At 40.7% G+C, this 12833-nt stretch overlaps 1 protein-coding gene and 1 long non-coding RNA gene across 2 annotated transcripts in view; one reads left to right on the top strand and one right to left on the bottom strand.

Moving 5' to 3' along the window:
- TCF12 (transcription factor 12) overlaps nt 1-12833 on the bottom strand; it is an 884529-nt gene that overhangs the window by 458682 nt on the left and 413014 nt on the right. The window lies entirely within an intron of this gene.
- On the top strand, nt 558-3081 carry LOC126958490 (uncharacterized). Its single transcript, XR_007727202.1, has 3 exons — nt 558-674; nt 1625-1728; nt 2465-3081. It is a non-coding gene; the product is annotated as an uncharacterized LOC126958490 (long non-coding RNA).

The following is a 12833-nucleotide window of genomic DNA, read 5'->3' as shown; positions in this document are numbered from 1 at the left end:
TCTAACAATTAACTGTTGATACCATCGACAAATTTTCTACTGTATTGCTTGCTTTTTTCTTACTGATTTATAGAGATTTAAAAATATTCTTGATGCTAATACCCAGTAATATATACTATAATTAACTTCTCCAGTGGCTTGCATTTTCACTGTGTCTGGCGTCTTTTGTTTAATAGAATTTTAATATTTAAATGTATTCAAATAATCATTGTTATTTATGCTTTTGTTATTTTATTTAAGAAACTTGAAAATGTAATAAAGACATTCTCCTGTATTTACTTTGTGATTTTAAGATTCTCCCTGCCACCCTACCATACAGTTAAGGTTTTTAGTACATGTAGGATGTATTTTGTTGTGGTATGAAATAGGGATGTAAATTCCTTTTTCCTGTACATAGTCAGTTGTCTTAGGATCACTAAGGTAATGTTTGCCACTCCCTGCTGATATGTAAGAGACTTCTGTTCTATATCAACTTTCCATGTATGTATTTGTCAGTATCTATACCCTTTATTCCATTCTTTTGGCTTATTTTTACTTTTTAATTTTTGAGACAGAGTCTCCCTTTGTCACCCAAAGGGTGGAGTGCAGTGGCATGATCTCGGCTCGCTGAAACCTGCGCTTCCTGAGTTCAAGCAATTCTCATACCTCAGCCTCCAGAGTAGCTGGAATCACAGGTGTGCACCACCACACCCAGCTAATTTTTGTATTTTTAGTAGAGACAGGTTTTACCATGTTGGCCAGGTTGGTCTCTAACTTCTGACGTCAAGCGATCGTCCCGCATCAGCCTCTCAAAGTGCTGGGATTACAGGTGTGAGCCACTGTGCCAGGCCCTTTCAGCCTATTTTTATATTCCTGTCCCCAAAGCCACACTGCTTAAAGAATTATAACCTTATATAGTTAGCCTGGTAGGGCAAATCACCTCTCTTTAGTTTTCTTTTTCAAACATTTCTCTGCTAGTTGAGTATCTAATCTTCCACACCCACTTTTGGGTTAGATTGTTAAATTCCATGAAGCCTTGTTGGGATTCTGGTTGGAATTACAATGATTCATAGATTCATTATAAATTCACAGGGGGATCTGCCAGATTGACACAATTATCTTTCCATTCCTCAGTGTCTCATCATTTATCCAGTGCATCTTTTATGTTATGTTTTATAATTTTGACTAAATAGGTCTTGCAGATCTTTCTGCCTAGATATCTATCCTAAATGGGAGAGCACACACACAGACACACACACACACAATTTTTTTCCACTCTCATACCATACCCTGAACATGTATTCAGAATACTGAATTTTCTTGTTTGAATTGTTTGTCTACACATTCTCCTGCATTTTTAATGTAAACTATCAGATAGTTTATAAACAGGGACATTTTTTCCCCTTCTTTCTAATTCTTATTCTTTTGAAGAGTATTGGCACTGGCTAGGACTTTTAATATTAATATAAGGGTTAAGAGAAGCTGTGATAACAGGCACTCTTGACTTGCTCCTGACTCTAAAGAGAATGCTTCTAATGTTTGACCACTAAGTATCATGTTTTTCTTGGCTTTTTGGCAGCTGTATACTTGGGAGACATTGCTGATCCCTCCCTCTCACACTGGTTCTCTCTTTTTTCCTCTGTAGAATCTCTATTTTATTTGGAGACATCACTGTCAAGAAAATTGCCTGCATTTCACTGCCACCTTCAAGTGGGTGAGGGCATATAACATAGTTCCTGCCATTGGGATGTAAGTAGAAGTGATATATGCAAATTCCAGTAGTACCCCTAAAGTGGAAACATAATCACTCCTCCCTTTTCTCCCTCCTGCCCCCTAGAATGCAGATGTAATGACTGGAATTGAAGCAATCATGTTGTACTTGATGTGATCTTAGGAATAAAGATCTTACCAAATTTCAAAATATTAGAGGGAACTTGGCTCTGGGCCACCTAATCAGTCTTTTAGTTGCGAGATAAATAAAATTCTATATAGTTTGGAATTTTCTGCCACTCACAGCCAAGCTCAATTATATACTTATATAATTGATGAAAAAGCAATTTATGGCAAAAGAAAGCTATTGGCAAACTGGAAATGGACTACAACCTCATTTTCCTGATAAAATTTGTCATCTTTATCAATGAGGTGAATTACATTGGTAGATTTTTAATATTCAACCATTCTTGGTATTCTGTGATGATATGTTTTTACAGGTGGTAAATACAGAATGATTTTGTTTCTTACTTTTTTCAAGGTTTTAATATGAAAAACTTCAAACATACAAAAAATTTGGCCCATACAGTGAACACCCTTATGCCCACCAACCAGATTCTATAATTATTTTATTATATTTGCTTTGTGCCTTATCTAATATGATGTCTTAATGCATTGCTGAATTCAGTTAGATGCTATTTTAAAATATTTGAGCACATGTGCTCAAAAGTGAGAAAAAACAACTATTTTCTTTTCTCATTTTGTCTTTTTCCAGTTTGGGTATCAAAAATATACTTATAAAAGAAGTAAAGAGAGTTCTCCTATTTTTGTTTCACTGAATGAAAAAGTCTGTTCAATACAGGAAATAAACTTTGAAGATTTGGTAAAACTCACCTCTTTGGGTAAGTACTTGATTGGCATAGTATTTAATGAATAGATTTTTTTAAAACTGTAGATTCAGTTCTTTTAATGGGTATAAATAAATAGATTGCCATTTCTTTTTCATGTCAGTTTTAGTGATTTACATATTTCTAGAAAACTGTCCATTCCATTTAAATTGTCAAATGTGTTAATATAATGATGTTGATTGTATTCTCTTATGCTTTTAAAAATTTATAGTCAAGCCCTTTTTTCCCACTTTTTTCTCTTACACTCTCAATCAATCTTGCCAGGTTTTGTCTATTTTATTAGTCTTCTAAAAGAATTAGGTTTTAAATAGATTGAATCATATTGTCTTCATATAGAATATGAATATATGAATCCTTATTGAGTTATGAACTGTTATTGTTTCTATATGAAACCTTATTGATTTTTTCTCCATTTGGCTATTTCTCCTCTTATTTTTGATTTTTTTTCCTTCTACTGTCTCTGTTCTAATTTTTTTTTTTTTTTTTTTTTGAGACGGAGTCTCGCTCTGTCGCCCAGGCTGGAGTGCAGTGGCCGGATCTCAGCTCACTGCAAGCTCCGCCTCCTGGGTTTACGCCATTCTCCTGCCTCAGTCTCCCGAGTAGCTGGGACTACAGGCGCCCACCACCTCGCCCGGCTAGTTTTTTTTTTTGTATTTTTTAGTAGAGACTGGGTTTCACCGTGTTAGCCAGGATGGTCTCGATTTCCTGACCTCGTGATCCGCCCGTCTCGGCCTCCCAAAGTGCTGGGATTACAGGCTTGAGCCACCGCGCCCGGCCTCTTTGTTCTAATTTTTAAACATTTTGACCTTTGGGGTATGTGCTTCCTTCTCTTCCATTATAGGCATTTAAAGCTCTAAATTTCCTTCTAAATACTGCTTAAACTCCATGCCATATGTTTTGGTACTCATGTTTTCATTGAGCGGTGTTACACATTTGGTATTTTCTATTCATTTTTCTACCTTAATAATTATTTAGAAGTTTCTAAAATAATGGGGCAGTGTAACTATTATATTGATTTTTGATTTTATTGCATTGCTGTCCGAGAATGTTTTATGTGATTTTGGTCATTGGTGTTTGTTTGAAATTTGCTTTTTGACGTATTATGCTTTTTATAAATGTTTCATGTGTGCTAGAAAGAGTATGTTTCCTGGGAATCTCTGAGCCTCCTCTGGCTCAGGAGGCTGCCCATAACAACAACAAAAATAATGAAAAGAATGCGTTTCCTGTAATTTTGGGTGTAGAAATTACCTGTGTTCTTTACATCTTCTACCACTATGATTATACATTTATCATTTTCTCTTTATAATTTTGACAGTGTATTGTGTATACACACACATACATACACACTGAAGTTCCAACTTACTATTTCTTCAATGTGAATTCTTTTTATTCTTTTATCATTATATAGTGGCCCTCTTTTTCCATTACTTTTATTTTGCCTTAAAGTTTTAAAAATGATGATAATATTGTTATGTTTAATTAAAAAAATATTTTTCTAGTACAGTTTATCCATCTATTTACATAATAATCTCTCTGTCTTATCATGTTCTAGGTAGTCTCTTGGCTGAATTTTTAAAAATCCTGAAAATTTCCATCTTTTTGTACAGAAATTCAATATGTTAATATTTATATGTATTTTGATTATTGATACATGGTTCATGTTGTGCTTTCTATTTATCTTTTTTTTTTTTTTTTTTTTTTTGAGTTGGGGTCTCACTTTGTCAACCAGACTGGAGTGCAGTGATGAGATCTTGGCTCACTACAACCTCCACCTCCCAGGTTCAAGCAATCCTCCTTCAGCCAGTTATCATTCTTTAACTTTGATTCTTTATTCTTCTTTTCTACTTTCTATTAGGTTGAGCTAGTCTTTTTCTTTCTTTTCTTTTTCACTCTGTTGCCCAGGCTGAAGTGGTGCACTGGCATGATCTCAGCTCACTGCAGCCTCCACCTCCCAGGTTCAAGTGATCCTCCTGCCTCAGCCTCCCGAGTAGTTGGGATTAAAAGTGTGCGCCATCACACCCAGCTAATTTTTGTATTTTTGGTAGAGATGGGGTTTTGCCATGTTGGTCAGGCTGGTCTTAAACTCCTGACCTCAAGTGACCTGCCCTCCTCAGCCTCCCAAAATGCTGGGATTACAGGTGTAAGCCACCTTACCCAGTCGTTTTTAATTTATTCTCCCCTTTTCTTCATACTGGAAGTTAGAAGGTAGGATTAAAATTTAAAAGATCCCCGGGAGAAACAAAAAGCCCAGGATTCCATACTAATTTTTCAGACTGAGGAGTTGGACTTTTCTACTTCCCTCTTCATGGCTGGAGTAGCTCTTCAAGGGTTTTCCTCCAACGACACCTCCTGGGTCTCCAGAGCCTGGGTCTCCAGAGCCTGTGTCTCAGGAAGTTCAGGCAGTTCTCTTTTGCAGCTTCTGAACCTAAACAGAGAAGGCGGCCCGGGGCCTGGGTCCCCCAGGCCCGAAAGCCAGGAGTCAATATGAGCAACAAGGGCATCCAAGGAGAATTCTGCACAAGAACCACTGAGCCCATCAGCTGAGCTGGGGTCAAGTCAGATTGAACCCACTGTGGCTTTGTCTTCTGTCTTTATTCTAAAACCTTTTTCTTCCTTTTGCTTCAGCTGTTTATTTAAAAGTTATTTTTTACTGCATTTTGCCAATATTTCTATGTGTAGGTACCAATCTGCTATACTCTAAAAAGCTGTGGGAGTTAATTTACTTATCTTACAGACTGTTTACAAGTTCCAAGTCTCACCTTCCACCTCACATCTTTTTGTTTTTGTCTGCTTTCCTCTGTTTCCATCTAGTTCACTTACAAGTAGACTTTTTTTTTTTTTTGAGACGGAATTTTGCTCTTGTCACCCAGGCTAGAGTGCAGTGCGTAATCTCAGCTCACTGCAGCCTCTGTCTCCTGGGTTCAAGCGATTCTCCTGCCTCAGCCTCCCGAGTAGGTGGGATTACAGGTACCTGCCACCACACCCAGCTAATTTTTGTATTTTTAATGGAGACAGGATTTCACCATGTTGGCAAGGCTGGTCTCGAACTCCTGACCTCAAGTGATTCACCTGCCTCAGCCTTCCAAAGTGCTGGGATTGCAGGCGTGAGCCACCACACCCAGCCTAGATTCTTTTTCTCTGTCTTGCTCCTCTGTACTGATGATTCATTTTGAAGTTCTGAGTGGCTGTCGTTCTGGCCTCCCCTCAAATCCCTTTGCCTCTCAGGTTGGGGAGGTAAGACCTCCTCTGCACACAGGCTCCTGGACCCCATGCTCTGCTCACAGCCAGAGTCCAGGTAAGAAAGCTGGCCATAGTTCTCTGTGCTGTAGTTCCTGGGCGTGTTGCCTTTCCCCCATCCTTCAGCAGTTTCTAATATGATGGACTTGACAGGTCTCAGCCTTCCTGGCTGGACACACCCCTGGCTATGATAGAAACATGCCCAGCTGGAAGCAGCTGACATGCCCAGAGCTTCCAGCAATGGGCTTTCCAATACAACATGTTGGGGCCCTTATTTCCTGTCACTTCTTTTTGGCTGGGTGGCTCCCTCTAGCCACAGGCATTCCCTGGGCAGCTGTCAGAGTTAACATCTGAGCCTGGCCAGCACTAGTGCAGCTGTGGGCTCTGGCATTGCTGCTCTTGAGTAAATTCCCCAGTGAGCCCACAGTGCTGCCTTGACATCTCTGTTGGGTGCAATTCTCTTCAAAGAAGGCCAGCTTCCTAGGTGCGAGCCCTATGCAGTCACACTGGGACCCGCCCTCAGACCTTGTACTTGGATTCATGCTCTGGTGTTGATAGCTTGAAATTCAAAATAATTTGTGAATAAAGTTTTGCTTTTTACTGGGCTCCATAAATTATGTAGCTCTCCTTAGGAAAAACAGAGAAGAATACCACTGGCACTTGGGGAAGTGGGTGGGGTTTATTGACTAACCCAGCGTCTTGGGAGTGCAGAGCAACGGCCATTATAAGTAATTGTTTTTTCTTCTGGGAAGCTCCCACCCATCTATAAAAGCATTTTAGGCCAGGAGCAGTGTCTCGAGCCTGTAATCCCAGCGCTTTGGGAGGTCAATGTGGACCTTGGGGTCAGGAGTTCAAGACCAGCCTGGCAAACATGGTGAAATCACGTCTCTACTAAAAATACAAAACTTAACTGGGCTTGGTGGCGGGTGCCTGTAATCTCAGCTACTCCGGAGTCTGAGGCAGGAGAATTGCTTGAACCTGGTAGGTGGATGTTGCAGAGAGGTGAGACTGCCCCGCTGCACTCCATCCAGAACAATAGAGTGAGACTCCATCGCCAAAAAGAAAAAGCGTTTTGGTGCCTTAGGAAAGGGAAAAGGGTAGACAGCCTCTAGAATAACTGTCCAATGTAACTTTCTGTGATGCTGCTAATGTTTTATATATTTGATGTCCAATATAGTGGCCACTATCCCCATGTGGCTTCTGAAACCTTGAACTGTAGCTAGTATGACTGAGGACCTGAATTTAAAAATCTTAATTATTTAAAAATTAAAATTACATAGACACATGGAGCTGCTACCATATTGCACAGCATAACTCTAAAACGACAAAGTAATTTCTGACCTTTGTGCTTTGATTATTGTTCATACTGATCTATAGCAAGACTTAGGCTTTGTCCAGAAAGGATTTTTAAATTCAGATTTAAGGCATACCATGAACTAAGATGGGGCCCTCGACTCTTAGTGTTTTTTTCTTAAGAATAAAGAAGATAACCTTACCACCTATGAAAGCTAGGTCACGATATGCATCGCTCTACCCTGGAAGGGAGATAGTACATGGGTGAATGAGTTGCCCAAAGACTGCCCCTTCCAGTTCCAAGGAATTATGGAAGAAATGAGGAAGACAAAGAAGAAATGAGAAGGCCAGAAGCCAGAGTCTTGGCAAGGAGTGATGGTGAGGAGGTGGTATAGTAGGCGAGTTGATAGATGAACTTGAGCCGTCACTCCTGGGCCTACATGGCCTGGATGTTGTACAAGTGATCCAGCAAGTTCCATGGTTCTGATGAGACACAGAGGTTTTGAGAGCACAGAGGTACACCAGAGGGCTCTGGTCAAAACAAAGAGGTACCTGAGTAAAAACTTTGAGATGACCCAGAACCACAAATTCCAGAGGGAATTACTTTCCCTCAAAAAGCCAAACCAGAAAAATCAACCTTCAGTGGTCACCAGTCCAGTAAACAAAAAATCTAGCCACTTCACCTTTGATCAGTAAGAATTCAGATAACATCTCTGCTGTGTGGCTCATCTAAATTCTTACAGACCCCACTGAACAGAGACAGAGTCACTAACTTGGAGGAGAACAAAGAGATGGAGAGAAAATGTAAAGACCATAGTTTGCCTAAAGAAACTAAAGATAATTTACATAAAGAAGGCATCTGAATTATTGAGCTGAACTAAGTTTAACTGAAGGGGATAAATTTAGGGTTCTTTTTCCCAATTCCCTGTGGATGAGTAGATGAGTTATGGAGAAATATAGAAGCTACATTTTTCTTGCACATCTGAGTACAGAGTGAATGAATTTGTGACCCCACTACAAATATGTGTGGCTTCCTGCCAAGCCAGTGATGGACAGCAATTCTATTTACAAGGCTTTGGCGGGGGTGGAGAATGTGTGGGGAAAGGGAGGATGCTAACTTCATGTACTGAGTCTGGGAGCAGCAACACCAGCACCATGATGAATTGGCCACTTAACCCACAGATGCCCTCTCTTTAAAGGCACTAGCAACCTCACGTGGGAAGTGCATTTTGAGTGTATCTAAGAGGGAGTTTTTCTCTTATCTTCTGCCTGAATAGGGAGGAGGTTGTAGATAACCCAGCTTACTGGTCCAAGAGCTTTGACATCAATGGGATAGGGGGGATCTGGCAGATTATGGTGTCATTTTGGCTGTGCAGGCCCTAGTCATCTTCTCATGCAGGATCAAGGAGGCACGAGCTACTTGGACGAAATCCTAATATACGAATCTGAATCTAACATCTTGTGAGTCCTTTGTCCATACAGTCCTCTGTAGTCCTCTGTGGGCTACACCACCACCTGCAGGCCAACCCTGAAAAGTACATGTCCAAGAGAATGGAAGAATTACTGGGCTGTATTCTGTCTGGTCAAGATATCTGCAATATTTTGGGCACTTCAAGTGTTTGTAGTCCCAGAGGAAGAGTCCACATGATTTATCAAATATATTTATCAATTCCTGGAATTCATTAGACAATTCCCTACACATTTCTTTTCATGGTCTGTTGTAATAATTGACGTGCTTAAAAGGGATGGAGGCTTTTCTTGGTTCTCAGATGCAAATGCAGTCTCCTAACAAGCCTTACTTAAGTTACTTCAACCTCCCCCTGACCTACCTGACCCAGCCCAGTCCACATGAATGTCTCCATCCACTGAGATGGGCAATATGTAGTGCTTGGAAGACCCAGCCCTGAAGTCTCCACCCCTGGGTTTCCTTCTCTAGGAAACTGGCTTTTGAAAGAGTATAATTGCTTCTCTTCCTTGGGATTAAGAATCACTTGTCATAGAGCTGGAGCGGCTAAATTAGATGCAGAAACTCAGTTTGCACCAGAGTCACCTTCCTCAAGTACTTTGGGTTTACCATTTCATACCCAATCGTGGGAGCCATAGACACATGAGGGAAGACTACAGCACCAATCCTGGAAATCGTCTGCTGGGAATTTTGAAGATAGCCTGGCCATCACTAATGGAGGTAGTCAGGTCTGGCAGGGGCCCACACAATTGGATTTTTATGATATGTGAGTGTAAGAGGAATAGAGTGGTCAAGAATGAGCCTCAAACCTACATCCTGAGCTGCTGGATGAATGGTAAAGCCAGGAGCTGCAGCATATAAAACTGTAAGAAAAACAGGTTTGGGGGATAAGACCAAGTTCTATTTTGAAAATGTTCAATTTGAAATGCTTATTAGACATCTAATGGAAATGTCAAGTAGATGGCAGAATATGTTAAGGCTGGAGCTCAGGGGAAATGTCAGGGCTAGAGAATATAGATCTGGGAGTTATTGACAGAGAGATAGAAATTAAAGCCATGGGACTGGATAAGATCTCCTATAAAGTGAATGAGTGTATTTAAAGAACAGAAGATGTTTAAAGAAATTTAAAAATGAGGAATAAGAGGAAGGAGCCAGCAGACTCAGAATAAGCCAATCTGGGACACAGGAGGAAAACTGAGACAGTGCGTTGACTCAGAATCCAAGTGGTTCATCAAGTCAGATCAAATCCACTGAGAGGTCGAGTAAGAGAAGGGCTGGGAAATTGTTCAAAGGATTTAAGACATGTGGAGCTCACTGGTGATCCTGAGAAGAATGACTTCAGTGCAGTCATAGGGAAGAAGACATGATTGGAGAAGACTGAAAGATCATGAAATGAGGAAGTGGAGAGACACTGAGTTTGACAACTTGCTTTAGAAATAATGATGTAAGGAGGCCTGAGAAGCAGGAGGGAGTAGTTGAAGGAGGGTGTAATTCTAGGGAAGACAGGTTTTTTAAAGACAGGAGATATTATATCGTGCGTATATGCTACGGGAATGATCAAATAGAGAGTGGAGATGTAGAGATGGTGGAGACGGTGAGTGATGAAAAGAGCAAAGCCTTTGAATAGATGACGGGGAATCCAGGGCTTAAGTCACAAGGTCTATGAGGACTGAGAGTCCAGTACAGTTTTTCCATCACCAAGGAAGGAAAGGCAAAACTTAATGAGAACGATGATGGGAAATGTTATAGTTGTCTTCTGCTTGTTTCTATTTTCTTAGTAAAAGCAGAGATGAGGTCTGTTTCAGCCAGCTCATGCTAGCTCAGTTCACTGCCCTAGACCCAGAGCCCAGTAATTTACCCTGACAACTGAGTTAGAAGAGCCCACGCATCTTGCAAAAGGTTCTGGATTTTCAGAAGTACCACTGCCAGATCTGGTACCTGTCCTTGAGAAAGGATGTCCGCTAGAGAAGCGAACACATGAAATGCCCCCACCTCAACTAAGAACCCACCTAAACATGTTAAGACTTTGTAGCCACCCAGTGAAAAACACCACCCAATGGAGTGGAAGAAGAGCCAGACCTGGTTAGAGCCTCCTCCCCCATCAGGCTAAGGCTGCTGGCATCCTATAAAAACAGTAAGAAAACTACCTTAAATATATATATTTTTTACCTTCTCCCTCTGTACCGTGTTCTAAACTTGCTTGCTCACAATGGATTTTCCGTTTGTCCTCGTATTTGGATGGATACTCTGTCTCTACCCAACCTTTTAGGAAAGATGGTTCTTCGGTACTGCCCAAGTGGTTTTAAATTCAGCTTCTCCCTAGAATGCTTCCGCTGAATCTCTACCTCTTCAGCTCCAATGAGCCTCAGACGTGTCCCAGGCTCCCAGCTACCACATTTCTTCCCAGCCTGCGTAGGCCCTCACTTCTCAGGGATGAAGGTCCTCACACATATGAGAAACCATGTAAAGTAGATTTTAGAAGGATAGCACAGTGTAACCGTGTTATTCAAAGCAGCAGCAGAAGCAACAGGGCTTTCTGAGCAAGGCTTCGCTATTCAGCCTTCTTTATCTTTCTCTAGCCATTAAAAATGCCTTCTAAAGGAATAACACACCCCTTGGGAAAATGAGCGGAAGTACAAATGAATTAGGGTTTGGAGAAGATGAGGATAAAGAAGGTTGCTTCCCCATGGAAGACCACACACACGCACACACGCTTTGATTACTACACATAGTAACTACACGTATTGTAGCTTACAGATGAATGACAAACAAATTTGAATGTCTTTTTCAAAGCAAGATTTTTATAATAAAACACAAAGAGATATATTAATATAAAAATAAAACATGCGTGATGGCACATAAATCTTCTAATTAGGTAAATAAGCTTTCTTCAACCAAACATTTGTAGAGAGGTGTTTGGGCCCTGTATTTGAATCAAAGTATCTAAGTAAAGGTACTTCTAATTAAACAGGAGTCAGGGTGAATATTTATTTTCTCACATAATATGTGACTAAATGAATGAGGCTGTTTTGTTTTTGTTTTCTAAACAACCCTTATATTGGAAGCCTAGTTTGTCAGGTGCTATGACTCTAAGTGATTTTGGAACTTCTTGTTAGGAACTACCTTCAGAGCTCTTTTGATGAATAGGGTGACTGATTATTTCTCTTTTCCAGAATGTGGGGCTATAGAACTGGGACAGTCTTAGGCAAATCTTCCTGATTTACCTGGAACTGAGGGAGATGTCCAGTCCTAAAACTGGTAAAGTTCCAGGCAACATGGATTAAGTTTGCTCACCCTATTCACAAACCACACAAGAACTACCAGCTCATTGCTTTAGAGTCATACAGTGTTACTCAGTTTGATCTCCTCCTTATTTTTAAAACTGGCCCTTAATGTCCTTTGGCTGGTTCAGAGACCAAATGTGTTCCCCTGCAAACAACTTTGTAACAACGTACAGAAGAGCCTGAATTCGGAAGGCAATTTTACTAACTTTCCTTTCTTCCTCCCTCCCTTCCTTTCTTCCCTTCCTCTTTCCCTCCTTTTCATTCTTACCTTTTCATATCCAAGTCACAGTATTTACAAGTATGTTGTATGAGTGGTGGATATGATAAAGACTTCTTTACCAAACTTCAGTCAGGTTCCCCTGAACCCTCTTCTCGACTAGGCCTCTCCCCTGGTCCCCATCCTGTCTTTGGCCTGCCTAACTTAGTTTTAGGAAGAATCCTGCCAAGTCAGTTTATTGAGAATACCTTCCCTTGATGCCTGATCACCCCTGGTATCCAATGAAATTCATTTTATCCTGTCTCCTACCCAGTTTTGGAATCCCTCAAACCTCAACTTGTAGCTCAGTACATTATCCCTTCCCCTTACTTTTAGCTGCTTAACACATTTTATGGTAATCACTAATTCATCACATGGAACTGAATAAGAACCATTTAATATGATTATCTTCTCCATTAAAGCTGTCATCATAATTAGAGCTGCAGTGAACTGTTTGCCAGGAATTATAACTTCTGCCAAGAAAAACTTGGGTGTCATTTTAGAAAAATTCTTAGGTGGGGGAGGAGGAGATCAGGGCCATCTGTGTGAGGATCCAAAGCTGAATAATGATAGGCAAAGCCCCTTTCTCCTGTTCTCTGCCAAACTCTGGCCAGCCCTCCAACTGGACCCTGCCAAAGACTTTCACATGAACTAGCTTTCAAGGTAGTCCAAGGAGCACACCCTCTCAGGGGAAGAAAGCC

This window comes from Macaca thibetana, chromosome 7 (assembly GCF_024542745.1).
Source record: "Macaca thibetana thibetana isolate TM-01 chromosome 7, ASM2454274v1, whole genome shotgun sequence".
NCBI lineage: Eukaryota > Metazoa > Chordata > Mammalia > Primates > Cercopithecidae > Macaca > Macaca thibetana.
The sequence above is the reverse complement of the archived record's forward strand: the minus strand, read 5'-3'. Positions and strand labels throughout refer to the sequence as shown.